Genomic DNA, 11291 nt, shown 5'->3' with positions numbered 1-11291 from the left:
GAAATGCTCATTAAAGCTTTTCAGATTTCAGATTTTTGAATTTGGGATATCAACCAGTAAGTTTAATGAAAATATTGAAGATTTTTTTAAAAATCCAAAACACATCTTATCCTAAGAGTTTTGGATAAGGAATACTCAACCTGTATTTCAATTGTTTGCTTGTTTGCCCTGTCATCAAAAATGAGCCAGGTACGGTAGCTCATACCTGTAATCGCAGCACTTTGGGAGGCTGAGGCGGGCAGATCACTTGAGGTCAGGAGTTAGAGACCCACCCGGACAATATGGCAAAACTCTGTCTCTACTAAATATATATAAAAAAAATTAGTCTGGCATGATGGCAGACTGATTTTGTAATCCCAGCTACTCAGGAGGCTGAAGTAGGAGAATCACTTGAGCCCAGGAAGCGGAGGTTGCAGTGAGCCAAGATTATGCACTGCACTCCAGCCTGGGTGAGAGAGTGGGACTCTGTCAAAAAAAAAAAAGACAGACAGACAGACAGAAAGAAAGAAAGAAAGAAAGAAAGAAAGAAAGAAAGAAAGAAAGAAAGAAGGAAATTAAGTTTCTTCAGGAGAGAAATTGTACCTTGTTCATGTCCATCACTCCCATGTATAATATGGCTCCATAAGAACTCAGTCCTTACGAAACTCCATTCAGTAAGGACTCAGTTCTTTCAGAATGAACAGACCAAGTAAGACCAATTAATTACTTATTGTCATGTAGCTCAGATGTGGAAGGGCTGGGATTTGAGAAAAGGCTCTATTACTGAACAGGATCTGGGTGGATAGATTCCATCATGATGTAAAGCGAGACTACACTAGCCTGTCCGACAAGATGAAGCGATAGCAGGTTGCAGTTCAGTTAAGTAGATACCCATGAAGGGTTACAAATTAAGTGTTGGCCTGTCCAAACAGATGGATGCAGTATGAGACAATTCATCCTTACAAGAAGGATAGCAAATTGAAATTAGAAATATTTGGCATTTTAGAGGAGGGTCCAAGACAATGGCCCAGGATCCAGGACTGGGGTACCCTTTCCTGAGGGCAATGACACGTAACAAAAAAGAATCAAGCTGAGGAATCAGACTTGGGTGACTGGAGAGCAGGAGACTAAGTAACAGACTGAGATCCACTTAGCAGAACCAGGGTGTTTTCTCGGCATTAGCTCAGAGACAAAGAAAAAAATGATGAAACCACAGCTTGTAGACATGTAGTCATGTACATCTCCTTAGCATCATTTCAGGATTCGTGCTGAAAGTTAAGGCAATGGTGAAGCTGCAGGAGGACTTTAGGTGGTCATAGCTCAGGAAGGAAGGGTCTTTCAGAGACTTGAAATTAGGCCTGAGCTAAATTTGCAATCTTGGATTTGCTTGCGGATGTTCATTCTACTAACAAACAAACACCAATTTAATTTCCTGATGTTTATTTCAGGAGATTTACAAGAACTAATTGCCTTGGAAGTGATTTTTTTAAACATCCATTATAGAAAATTCTTTTTCTCACTTGTGAACCCCTCTGAGAAAGAAGTATTATTTATGTAAGTTGATACCTGTTGAACTATTAGAGAGTTGCGGGGAAAAGCCTTCACAATGTTCACAAGAAAAAGCCTTCTCCAACTATGTCTTACAGATGTATTCTTAAAATAATGACTTGACATATTTATATGTACATCTTCAGTTTAATATCTTACCTAATTGTCCAACAAACTAATTCAATGTTGTTTGTGATGCATTAAATGAACAAAAGATAAACTGGGTAATAGAGAATCCAGAGAGCCTAGTGGCCCATGAAATCACTGGATTTGCAAAGTGATTTTCTCTTCAGTGCTGTGCACTATCTGAGAACAAAATCCGTTGGCAAAGCACTTTAGTGGCAACCAATGGATTAGAATACAGTGACATTAGGAATGCCACATGGGGTCCAACCAATGGGCCATCCAGGCCAGCTTAGTGCAAAGGCAACATGAGAGGATTTTGGAGAGTGAGGTTGCCCAATGTGGTATCAGTTTATAATGTTGGGATTATTTAATGTATCTTCCGGAAATCATTTTGTGAACTAACACGTAACTGTAATCTATCATTTTATATAACTCCCTTGACTTTGTCCCACAGCGCTCCCTCTTTGTGTTCCATAAATATAATGCCCAATATGTGAAGAGAAAATTAACATTCCCCTTTTTTCTACTTGCAGACTTCCAGACATTTCCTGAAACCTTAAACTCTTACTGATTCTTTAAACTATCCCCATTCCACTTTTCTAAGCAGCAAGTAGCTCTCAATGTGTAGTCCTCAGATGGGCAGCATCCACTGGAAAAGTGCTAGAAATGCACATTCTCGGGCCTCACCCCAGATCTGCTGAAACAGCTCTGGGGTGGGACCCGACAACCTGCATTTTAACAAGCCCTCCAGATGACTCTGAAGCATGCTCAAGACTGAGAAGACTGCGTTATGTTAAATTTACCCACCCACCCTCGGGCAAAAATAACGTGGAATTGCATTTACTTTTTAGTTTGATGAGTACTTATCTTGGTGTCTTTTAATTCACCTGATGTTTCCGTTGGTAACAAAACCAACAAAAACATTGTAAATTTGGCATACTGAAATACAAAATAAGAGTGAAGGAGAGAACACAGGTAGTGAAATCAACTACTATAAAGTAGTTTGGGGCAATTCAGTTTAGAGACAAGCATTATACCTCAAAAACCCAATGAGCATCACATTATAAAAGCATAGGTCCAAAGCTGATGATTTCGAGTAAGAATCCTTAAGTCACAAAGAGATTAGCTCACATTCATTATTTCCAAATTTCCCTCACCAAAGCGCAAATTACTAAGGCATTTTTGAGACATTTTTATCAAAATGAAAATAAATGTGTTTGACAAATACTGGAGCAAACTGAGATATATAAGATATTTACTTGTTGGAATATCTGAACATACTAGAAATGTATCCTTAATTTACTCTATTTGTCTTATATGAAATGTAAAACAATTTTATCCATTAGCTTTTAAACATGTTCCAACTGACGCATGTTCCAACTGCTCCAGCCCTGTTGCCTAGGACAAGACTCATTTTTTTCAGAATGAGCAGACCAAATAAGAACAATTACTTATTGTCATTAAAGTTTGTGGTTTTTGATCACATTTTATAAGGGCACAATATAATGTGTTTAATCATCATGGCGGCCACTCTTTATACATGACTTTTTAAACACTTTTAAATGCAAACTTCAAAACTTTTGCCTCATCCTGAATGAGGCCTCATAACAAGCCCTCCAGATGACTCTGTACCAGTGGAAGTACTGGTACCTCAGTATCAGTAGAAGTCTGATTTCATATTCGATGAGTATTTGTTGAAGGAGAATATTTGTGCCTGTGTTCTGCTGGGCATTTCTGAAGGATATTGACCAGCACAACATATAAATACTACGCTAGCTGTGTCATAGATTGGCACAATGGCAGAAAGAGTATCTCTGAGAATTTACATCCTGGCAGAGGCAAATTATTCAATCAGTCAACTAAGGAGCAAAACATTGTTAAATTCAATTGGAAAAAAAGTTGAAATTTTCTCATATTCTCTGTCATCTAATATCTGATATGTTTTTAATCCATTCAGTTACTCTTCTCTGGATTTCAAATAGAATTTCTAATAAAATGTGTACCAATTCTATCATCAAGCTATTTATGTTCTTTACATTTCTGTTCTTGATAATTATATGCTAGTCTTTGAATATGAAGATAATGCTTCTGACCCAATATTCATAATGCATGTGCCTCAAGTTGCTATGCTTTGCAAGAGAAATAAGTTTATATTGATCTGATGCACTCTCTTTCCCAGTCTTCATGTGACCAATAGCAGCAACTGCAAGACTGTCTGTCACCTGAGTGTGGCTTGCAACCAAGCACATGTGGGAATTCAGTGAAGGCCCTGGTCTTGGCCTCATTATCAACAAAAACCAGCCAAAGACAGTGGTCACTCTTTATCCATGTAAATAGACACTGTAATTTATTTTCAAAAAATCCAAAGGACAAAATTTAAAACCATTGTAATACCAGAAATCTGCACTGTGGGTACTTGGATGATGACAGTTGATAAACCTGGGAGGTTTACAATGGCTAGATTGTCAGAAGGCATTAAATGTATGTTCTAATAATAAGAGAACAAGAAAAAAGAATGTCGTGGTGATGTGTAAATTTAAAATACAGTGGTACATGTTAGGAAAACCAAAAACCATTCCATGAACTTTGAAATGAAGGGAGATAGTTCTGAGAGAACTAAAGGAACTGGACTTGAGATCCAAGTTCACAATTTACTCAATTTATTTTTTTTTGATACTTTAAGTATGGAAAATTTAATTTTATTATTATAGATAGTAAGGTATAATAGAGAATATAAAGTCCCTTAAATTAAAGTGGTTATAGATCCTCGTTTTCATGACACTCCTATATCATGCTGATGGTTCCTATGTCAATATTAACATTACCCCCTTCAATTTACAAGTGTCTTGCAGTGAGTATGCATGCACGTGTGTAGCTTTCATTTTTATTCTTGTTTCTTTTGCAAAAATGAAATGATAGTAAACATGTGATTCTGAAACTTTCCTCACTGAATATGTACCTTAGAATCTTTATTTTTCTTATTATTCAAAATAATTCCTTTTTTAACCTACTACTTACTCATCATTAAATATAGTTACTTAATCCTCTTTTAAAACCATTTGCATTGTTTTAAATTTTGCCCTACTGCAGATAATTTCACCACATTCTTTTAAGCTATAACTGCACATGTTTTAGTATTTCTGCAGTTTAAGTTTTTGGAAATGGTATTGGCTCAAAAAAATTAACATTAAAATCATAATGAATATTCCCAAATATAGACACATTTTTGAATCTTCAATTTAATCACTATCATAAAATTTCAACTTTCCTTAATAATACTTCGAGTTTAAACTAAGGAGTTTTAATTGTTTAAGACCACAAAGATTTCTATCAGAGGGAGGACAAAATGTGAAATATTTTGTTTTGTAATTCATCTGTTGCAGAAAATATCACTGCTGTTTGGAAATTGAGAAATTGTCCAAACAAGTACGCTACGGACAACAAATGTCGTGAACTGCCTGTCCACACTGAAGTTTCAGAGCCATGGGAGACTTGAGACATCTTCTAAGACAGTTTAAAGAAGTCTCATTTATTTGTCTTTTTATACAATGTAGCAAATCAATATATTAAATAATATAAGAACACCAAGTTTTCTTACATATAAAACTAGAATAACCTATCAAACAAAGCTGTTCCATGTAACTAAGAACTCGTTAACCCTGAGGTTCTAGGACTTAATGAAGTCAGTGAAATAGCAGATGATAGTCTCTCATGTGCAACTAGGGCTGCTGATGGGAAAAATATACAATATCACAGATTCGTCAGCGATGTGGCTGGATCATTGGGTGTGCGAAATGCATCAGCCCTGACTCAGAGATGCCCTCTCTTGCTCATCTTCCTGTCGTTCTGGTGCTGAACACCTGTGCCCACCCATAGCGATCGGTGACCGAGGGCATGAGCACAAACACCTTCCCTTTCTCCCTTATTTCTTTCCCTCTTTTCCCTTTATTCATTTCTCTATCCTTCTTCCTCCCCTTCACAACCCCAACTCTTTTCATATCATCAACAAATGGCGAGTACAGGCCCTGAGGAAGACACAGATGACTAAGAAGAAGCTTCTGCCCTTAAGAAGCCCATGATCTAGTCTGGGAGACTGACATATAATCTGAGGATCAGACAGCCTGATGAACACCATGATCATGTGCCTGACACCTTAGAATAAAGAAAATGCGGCAACTCATGTTGCTAGGAGGAATCAGGAGAGCTTTGCAGAGCATCTGGCATTTGTGACGTGTCTGGAAGTTCATTGTCTTTGAGTGTAGGAGACCACCGTTGGGGCACGTAGGCTGGACCCAGGAACCTTGGACCCTGCATCCAACACAGGCTGCTGAATGGAAGACAGGTGACATTCTATCTGCCCTCAGTCACTGCCCTGGCTTGCCCAGAAGGCAAGAAATTAAATTGTTATAGGTGGTGTGTGCTTGTACCTAAAGATGTCACTGCTAGCTGAGGGGAAATAAGGCCCTGAAGATTGTTAGGGCAGTGAAACTATTCTTTATGATACTGTAATGGGAAATATATGACATAGTACATTTAGCAAATCCCATAGAACTGTACAACACAGAGACTAAACCCTAAAATAAACTATGGATGCTAGTTAATCACAATGCATGAATATTCGTTCATCAATTGTACCAAATGTGCCACACCAACACAAAATGTTAATAGTAGGAAAAACCAGAGGCCAGTGGGGGGACAGAGTGTACAGGAACCCAATATATTTGGATCACATTTTCTGTAAACCTAAAACTGGTATAAAAGTCAAAGTCTATTAATTTTTTAAACACTCTGATATAGTATGTCTACATTCTCTTAGCTCCTTGTCTTTGTGAAAATAAGAGCAGAATTTTGGTTTTCCTTCTTTAGGACAAGAATTACATTTTAAAAAGCTCCTCCATTACTTTTGATATATGTATTTTTTTTTTAATAACTGGTCAAACACTTTAATATTAATGAATGTAGAGCCAATAGGATATCCTGGTAGATTGGAAATGGGAGAAACAGAGGCATAAAGGATGATGCTGAACTTTTTGGCTTGAGCAAGAAGAAGCAGTGATGGTATTAGCGTGAGCCAAGTGAGATGTTGAGGGCATAAAATTTAAGAAGGACCTTGCGTAGCCATACAAAAGTAAGGCCAGCACTTTCCTGATGCTCCAAATGCCTTAAACGTTGTGCCCAACTGGCTGGCTTGCTTCACCCTTTTCCTAGTCCTGACTGGAACAATGGTGTCACGATCCACTGAGTCGGGGCAGGCTAAGCAGAAGCATGTTTGGGGAGGTTGGATTGAATATAGAAGACTTGTTCTGGATATGTTGACTCTGAGATGACCGTTGAACATTCAAGTGGAGACATCAGGTAGTCAGTTCATCTCTGAGTCTATACCTCAGGAAAGAGGCTGAGACTAAAATTATGTATTTAGAAGCTATCACAAAACTAGATGAACCCATGAAGAAAGTGAATGCGAATGGATAGATAGATAAGGGAAGAGTTTCAAGGCCTGGCCATGAAATACTTCTATTTGTCACAAAGAAAAAGAGGAACAAGCAAGGAACCTTGAAAAAAAGCAAGCAATAAGAGAAGAAACACTGGCAGTGTATATTCCTGGAAGACAAGACAATGCTTCAAGGAGCAGAGAGTAATACATTCTGTCTCATGCTGCTACAGTTGAATTAGACAAAGCTTGAAACTAGAACTTTGGTGTAGCATTGAGATCATCGACAATGTTGACTAAAACAGTTTTAATGGAGAGATAACAACAAAAGGCTGAACAGTGTGCCCTGAAGAGAGGAGAGAGGAGAGAGGAGAGAAATTTGATTCTGCAAATACATACAACTCTTTCAAAGGCTTCTTTTAGAAAGAAGAAGGAAGAGAGAGAGAGAGAGTGAGAGAGGTGAGAGAGAAGCCAGGGGGGAAGAGAGGTCCAGAATTTAGTACTTTCCCAGTTTTTCCAACTTGCATCCCAACCCCTTATCTCTGGGTTTAGCAATGAATACTTTGAGATTTTAATATTTCTCTCCTCAGAAGGTGAGATGCAGAAGAGGAGATAGGAAATTGAAATAACAACTTTATCCTGATGGGTGGGACAAATTCTATATGAGAGTTTTTCTACCAAGACACTTGTGAAAGGAAGGGGCAACGTGTGGCAATTCATCTAAGATCAGCAACTTTTTTTCTCTGTTTGAATTTGTTGATTTGGAAATTATTTTTCTGGCTCTGCAACTGAATCATCATTTGCTCTACCAGTTTTTCTAAAGTTTCACATGCTGATGCTAGTTAAGAAAGAATACATTTTAGCCTGCCAACTTCTGCTTACCAATGAGGATCTAAAAGTGTGTTCAAAGGTAATTTGAACAGACTCTTTCAAGATAGTGCATCTTTTACTAGATCCGCAGAACAGTAAATATAACTTGATAATCACGCCAAACATTTCTTTGCGTTGTAAAATTGAATTGGCAGCTTTGCATAATAAAGGGCTAAAATTATGAACCACACAAGATTTGCCTGAAACTTGATTGTTCAGGCTCAAAACTCTCTACTGAATACTCTTGTGCTTGCTTTTGTACTTATCCATTTTCATGTAACTGCTTACAGCAGACATTTCTTTTTTAAATCTTTTTTCATAAAAATAAATTTTAATAAATATGCCAAACCCACTCCAATAGCATTCATCATATCATATGTATTATATAAATACATATTTTACCATTATAATTGACAAATCAACATTTGTGAACTTGGTTCTTTGTGGATGCATTAGGAGCAGTGTTTCTTCATAGTATATAATATTTTATAATTTCTTATTCTTTACTGCTTGCTGTGCTGTACAAACGTTTATAAAATGAGTTGCTTTTGGGGTGTGAAATGAGTAATCATCAGAGGAAAAGCATTAGGGACAAGATAGTGGAGTGAGGATCATGAAGCATTTGCATGTCTTTCTCAAGGTCATGGATAAATTTCAGCCCCATGGAAAATCTTGAGAAACAATCCAGCAAGAATGAAATCATGAAATGTTAGCTTCCCCCAAGTAGAAATTCCATAATAGAACTATAAAATTGCTGCTTGCAAATTTTATCTTCCAACTTGTATGCGAAATTAGGAAACTGAAAGGGCCAGGAGGGACTTTGGAACTCATCTAGTCTGAACTTATTGTGCATAGGCAAAGCTAAGCTGAGCCATTCTGCAAGTCACACTAATGTGACATAGAAAATACTAGAACCTAAGGTTCAGTATTACTGTTTCAGGTGTTCATCTGCTACAACAAACATTTATCAAACAACTAGTAGGTATAAGAGATCATTTAAATCCACCCCAAAGGAAACAAAGTTGAGGAAAGTATTCTTTGCCTTTGCAGAAATCACCATCTATTATCAAAGCATAGGATAGAAATTTCAATATCTAAAACACAAGATCTAATTTGTTAAGTGCCATGAAAATGATATAAGAATTTAAGAAGGGAGAGATACAATGAAGTTTGGGCAAGCCAGTATGTTTCTTGAAGGAATAATTGCGAAGGTAAAATCTCAGTAAAGAAAAATGGGGAAGAAGACGTTAAGCCTGGCAGAAGGAATATTATTAGCAAGTGCAGAAAAATATGCTGTAATAAAAAAGAGCAAGTAGCCTAATGTGACTGGATTTCAATTTACCTTTACATTTTTCTGTCATGTTATTCCATGCTCATAAATTATGGCAATAGTTTAAAGGAACTTGAGTATCAGACCAAATTCCCTTGTCTTATATTGTAACCCACTGAAGTCTCTAAGGAGGAAATAACCTGACCCCCATTCTCTGAGATTTGACCAAAAAAAAAAAAAAAAATTGTGTAGCCTTCCTACAGTTTGTAATGCATTTCGGAAGGAAAGAGGAAAAAAGAACGAGTGTGTCCTATGTCCTGACCATGTGTTTTACTTGTTTGCTCTGAAAGCCATATCCTGCCCCATTTCCTGCTCAGCTCTGAATTGTTGGTTTCAGAGTTAGGTTTAGCTAAGTGAAGGCAGAGGAGCGGGCATCCAAAGGGTGGAAGGCAAGGAGAAGCCAGACTATTTCTTCTCACTCTCTGTACTTGAGGTCATATTTCTTCTCTGGTTTCGGTTCCTGTTGTGCAATCTTTGCCATGGTTCCAGCCTGGAAGCTTCAGCATTTCCTAAGCAGTTCCTTCTCCACGATTTCAGGTCCTACTGAGGCCCCAACTCAGAGAATTCCGTAGTGCCATAGCCTCCCTTTGACCTCCATTTCTGGTATGATAGAGACTTTCTGCTGTTGTTGAGTGCTTCATATTTCCTTATTAACCTTTGCGACTCTTCCAATATAGGATATTAAAGAATCATATTACTGAAATGCTAAAAAGCATAACTGCCTTTAGATGTAATTAAACAAACGGCTTCAAACAAAGTCACCATGGGCCTCCCTCTTTCTCCCTATTCCTGGACTCTTCTTTGCTCTTTTTGCATTGTCTTTGCTGTCAGGTCAGTTATTTCTACATAGTTGGAAAGGTGACTTGTTTGGCCCAAGTCTACATCCTTATGGCTCATAATCCAAATGAAAAAGAGATTATCTATTTTCCAGAGACCCTGTATTAAATCTCAAAGTTGAATTTGATTGATTGGCTAGAGGGTAGGGAGATGAAATTCTCTGGTCTTGGTCATTGGAGGAGGGTAACATGTTATTTCAGCCTCATTCAAGTTTTATACTCAAAAGAAGAGATACTGGGCAAACAACAGCCATCTAAGACAGAGAGATGCTGAAAATTTTCCGTTTCCTCCTCCATATCCACTCTTGATCCTTTTCTAACCTGATTTTGTGCAAAGGAAGCTCACTTCCTTAGCCACTCTCTTCCTTTATCTTCTGACTTTATGTCAAGGGCAGCCAATGAAGCACACTGCTGTGGGATTGGAAAGCAAGAGGAAAGAGCCTTAGTGGGGTTTATTCCACCCCCACCTGGCCAGACAGTGATGTGGCAGTGATGGTGGCAGTATCCCTCGCTGAAGCAGCTCTTGCTGAGTGGTCTCTCCCATGTGCAAGTTCCCCAATGCTCTGATAAGAGCTCTCACCTCCCCCATCCCCACAGGCCTGATGGTGGGAATAGCCTTCACTACCACTAGTCCCTGGGCACCTCCCTACTCTTAGTGGGTTCCTTAACTTTGTCCACACCCTGAATCAACTCTTGATAAAACCCCCTTCAGGTAACCTTTTTTTAGCATGCCAATTGACCCAGCCAGGACTTGGTACTTATGGCTTAAATGATTATTTCCACTTTCTAGCTGACAAAGCCAAAGCTTAAACATTTTCAGAAACTTACTAAAGACTACACAATGAGGAGGATGTGGGGTTGGGACTGAAATTTTTGTTTATTTGCCTTCAAAGTCTGGATCCTAAAAGAACAATTTCTTCCCTTTTGACAGGCATAAACCCAACAGGATCTATGCCATTGTCATGTGCCTTGTCTGTCTATATTCTACTGAGTGTGATGGGCCAAGCAGGTGGGGATTTTTGCTTCCTTAGTAAAATTGTCTCTTAAGTTAAAAAGAAAATCAAAATAAGATGGAGAATCCCCTCTCTTACATTCACAACTTCATGGCTGACTCCAGTTTGCTTTTTGATAATGTACATATTCCATTTCTTTCTTTTTTTTTTTTTTTTTT

At 38.0% G+C, this 11291-nt stretch overlaps 1 long non-coding RNA gene across 1 annotated transcript in view; it reads right to left on the bottom strand.

The window, feature by feature from the left end:
* LOC105553681 overlaps positions 1-11291 on the bottom strand; it is a 67750-nt gene that overhangs the window by 53822 nt on the left and 2637 nt on the right. The gene's annotated exons all lie outside the window — the stretch shown is intronic.

Source organism: Mandrillus leucophaeus, unplaced genomic scaffold, assembly GCF_000951045.1.
Source record: "Mandrillus leucophaeus isolate KB7577 unplaced genomic scaffold, Mleu.le_1.0 Scaffold601, whole genome shotgun sequence".
Taxonomy (NCBI): Eukaryota; Metazoa; Chordata; class Mammalia; order Primates; family Cercopithecidae; genus Mandrillus; species Mandrillus leucophaeus.
This window is presented reverse-complemented; position numbering and strand designations above follow the sequence as displayed.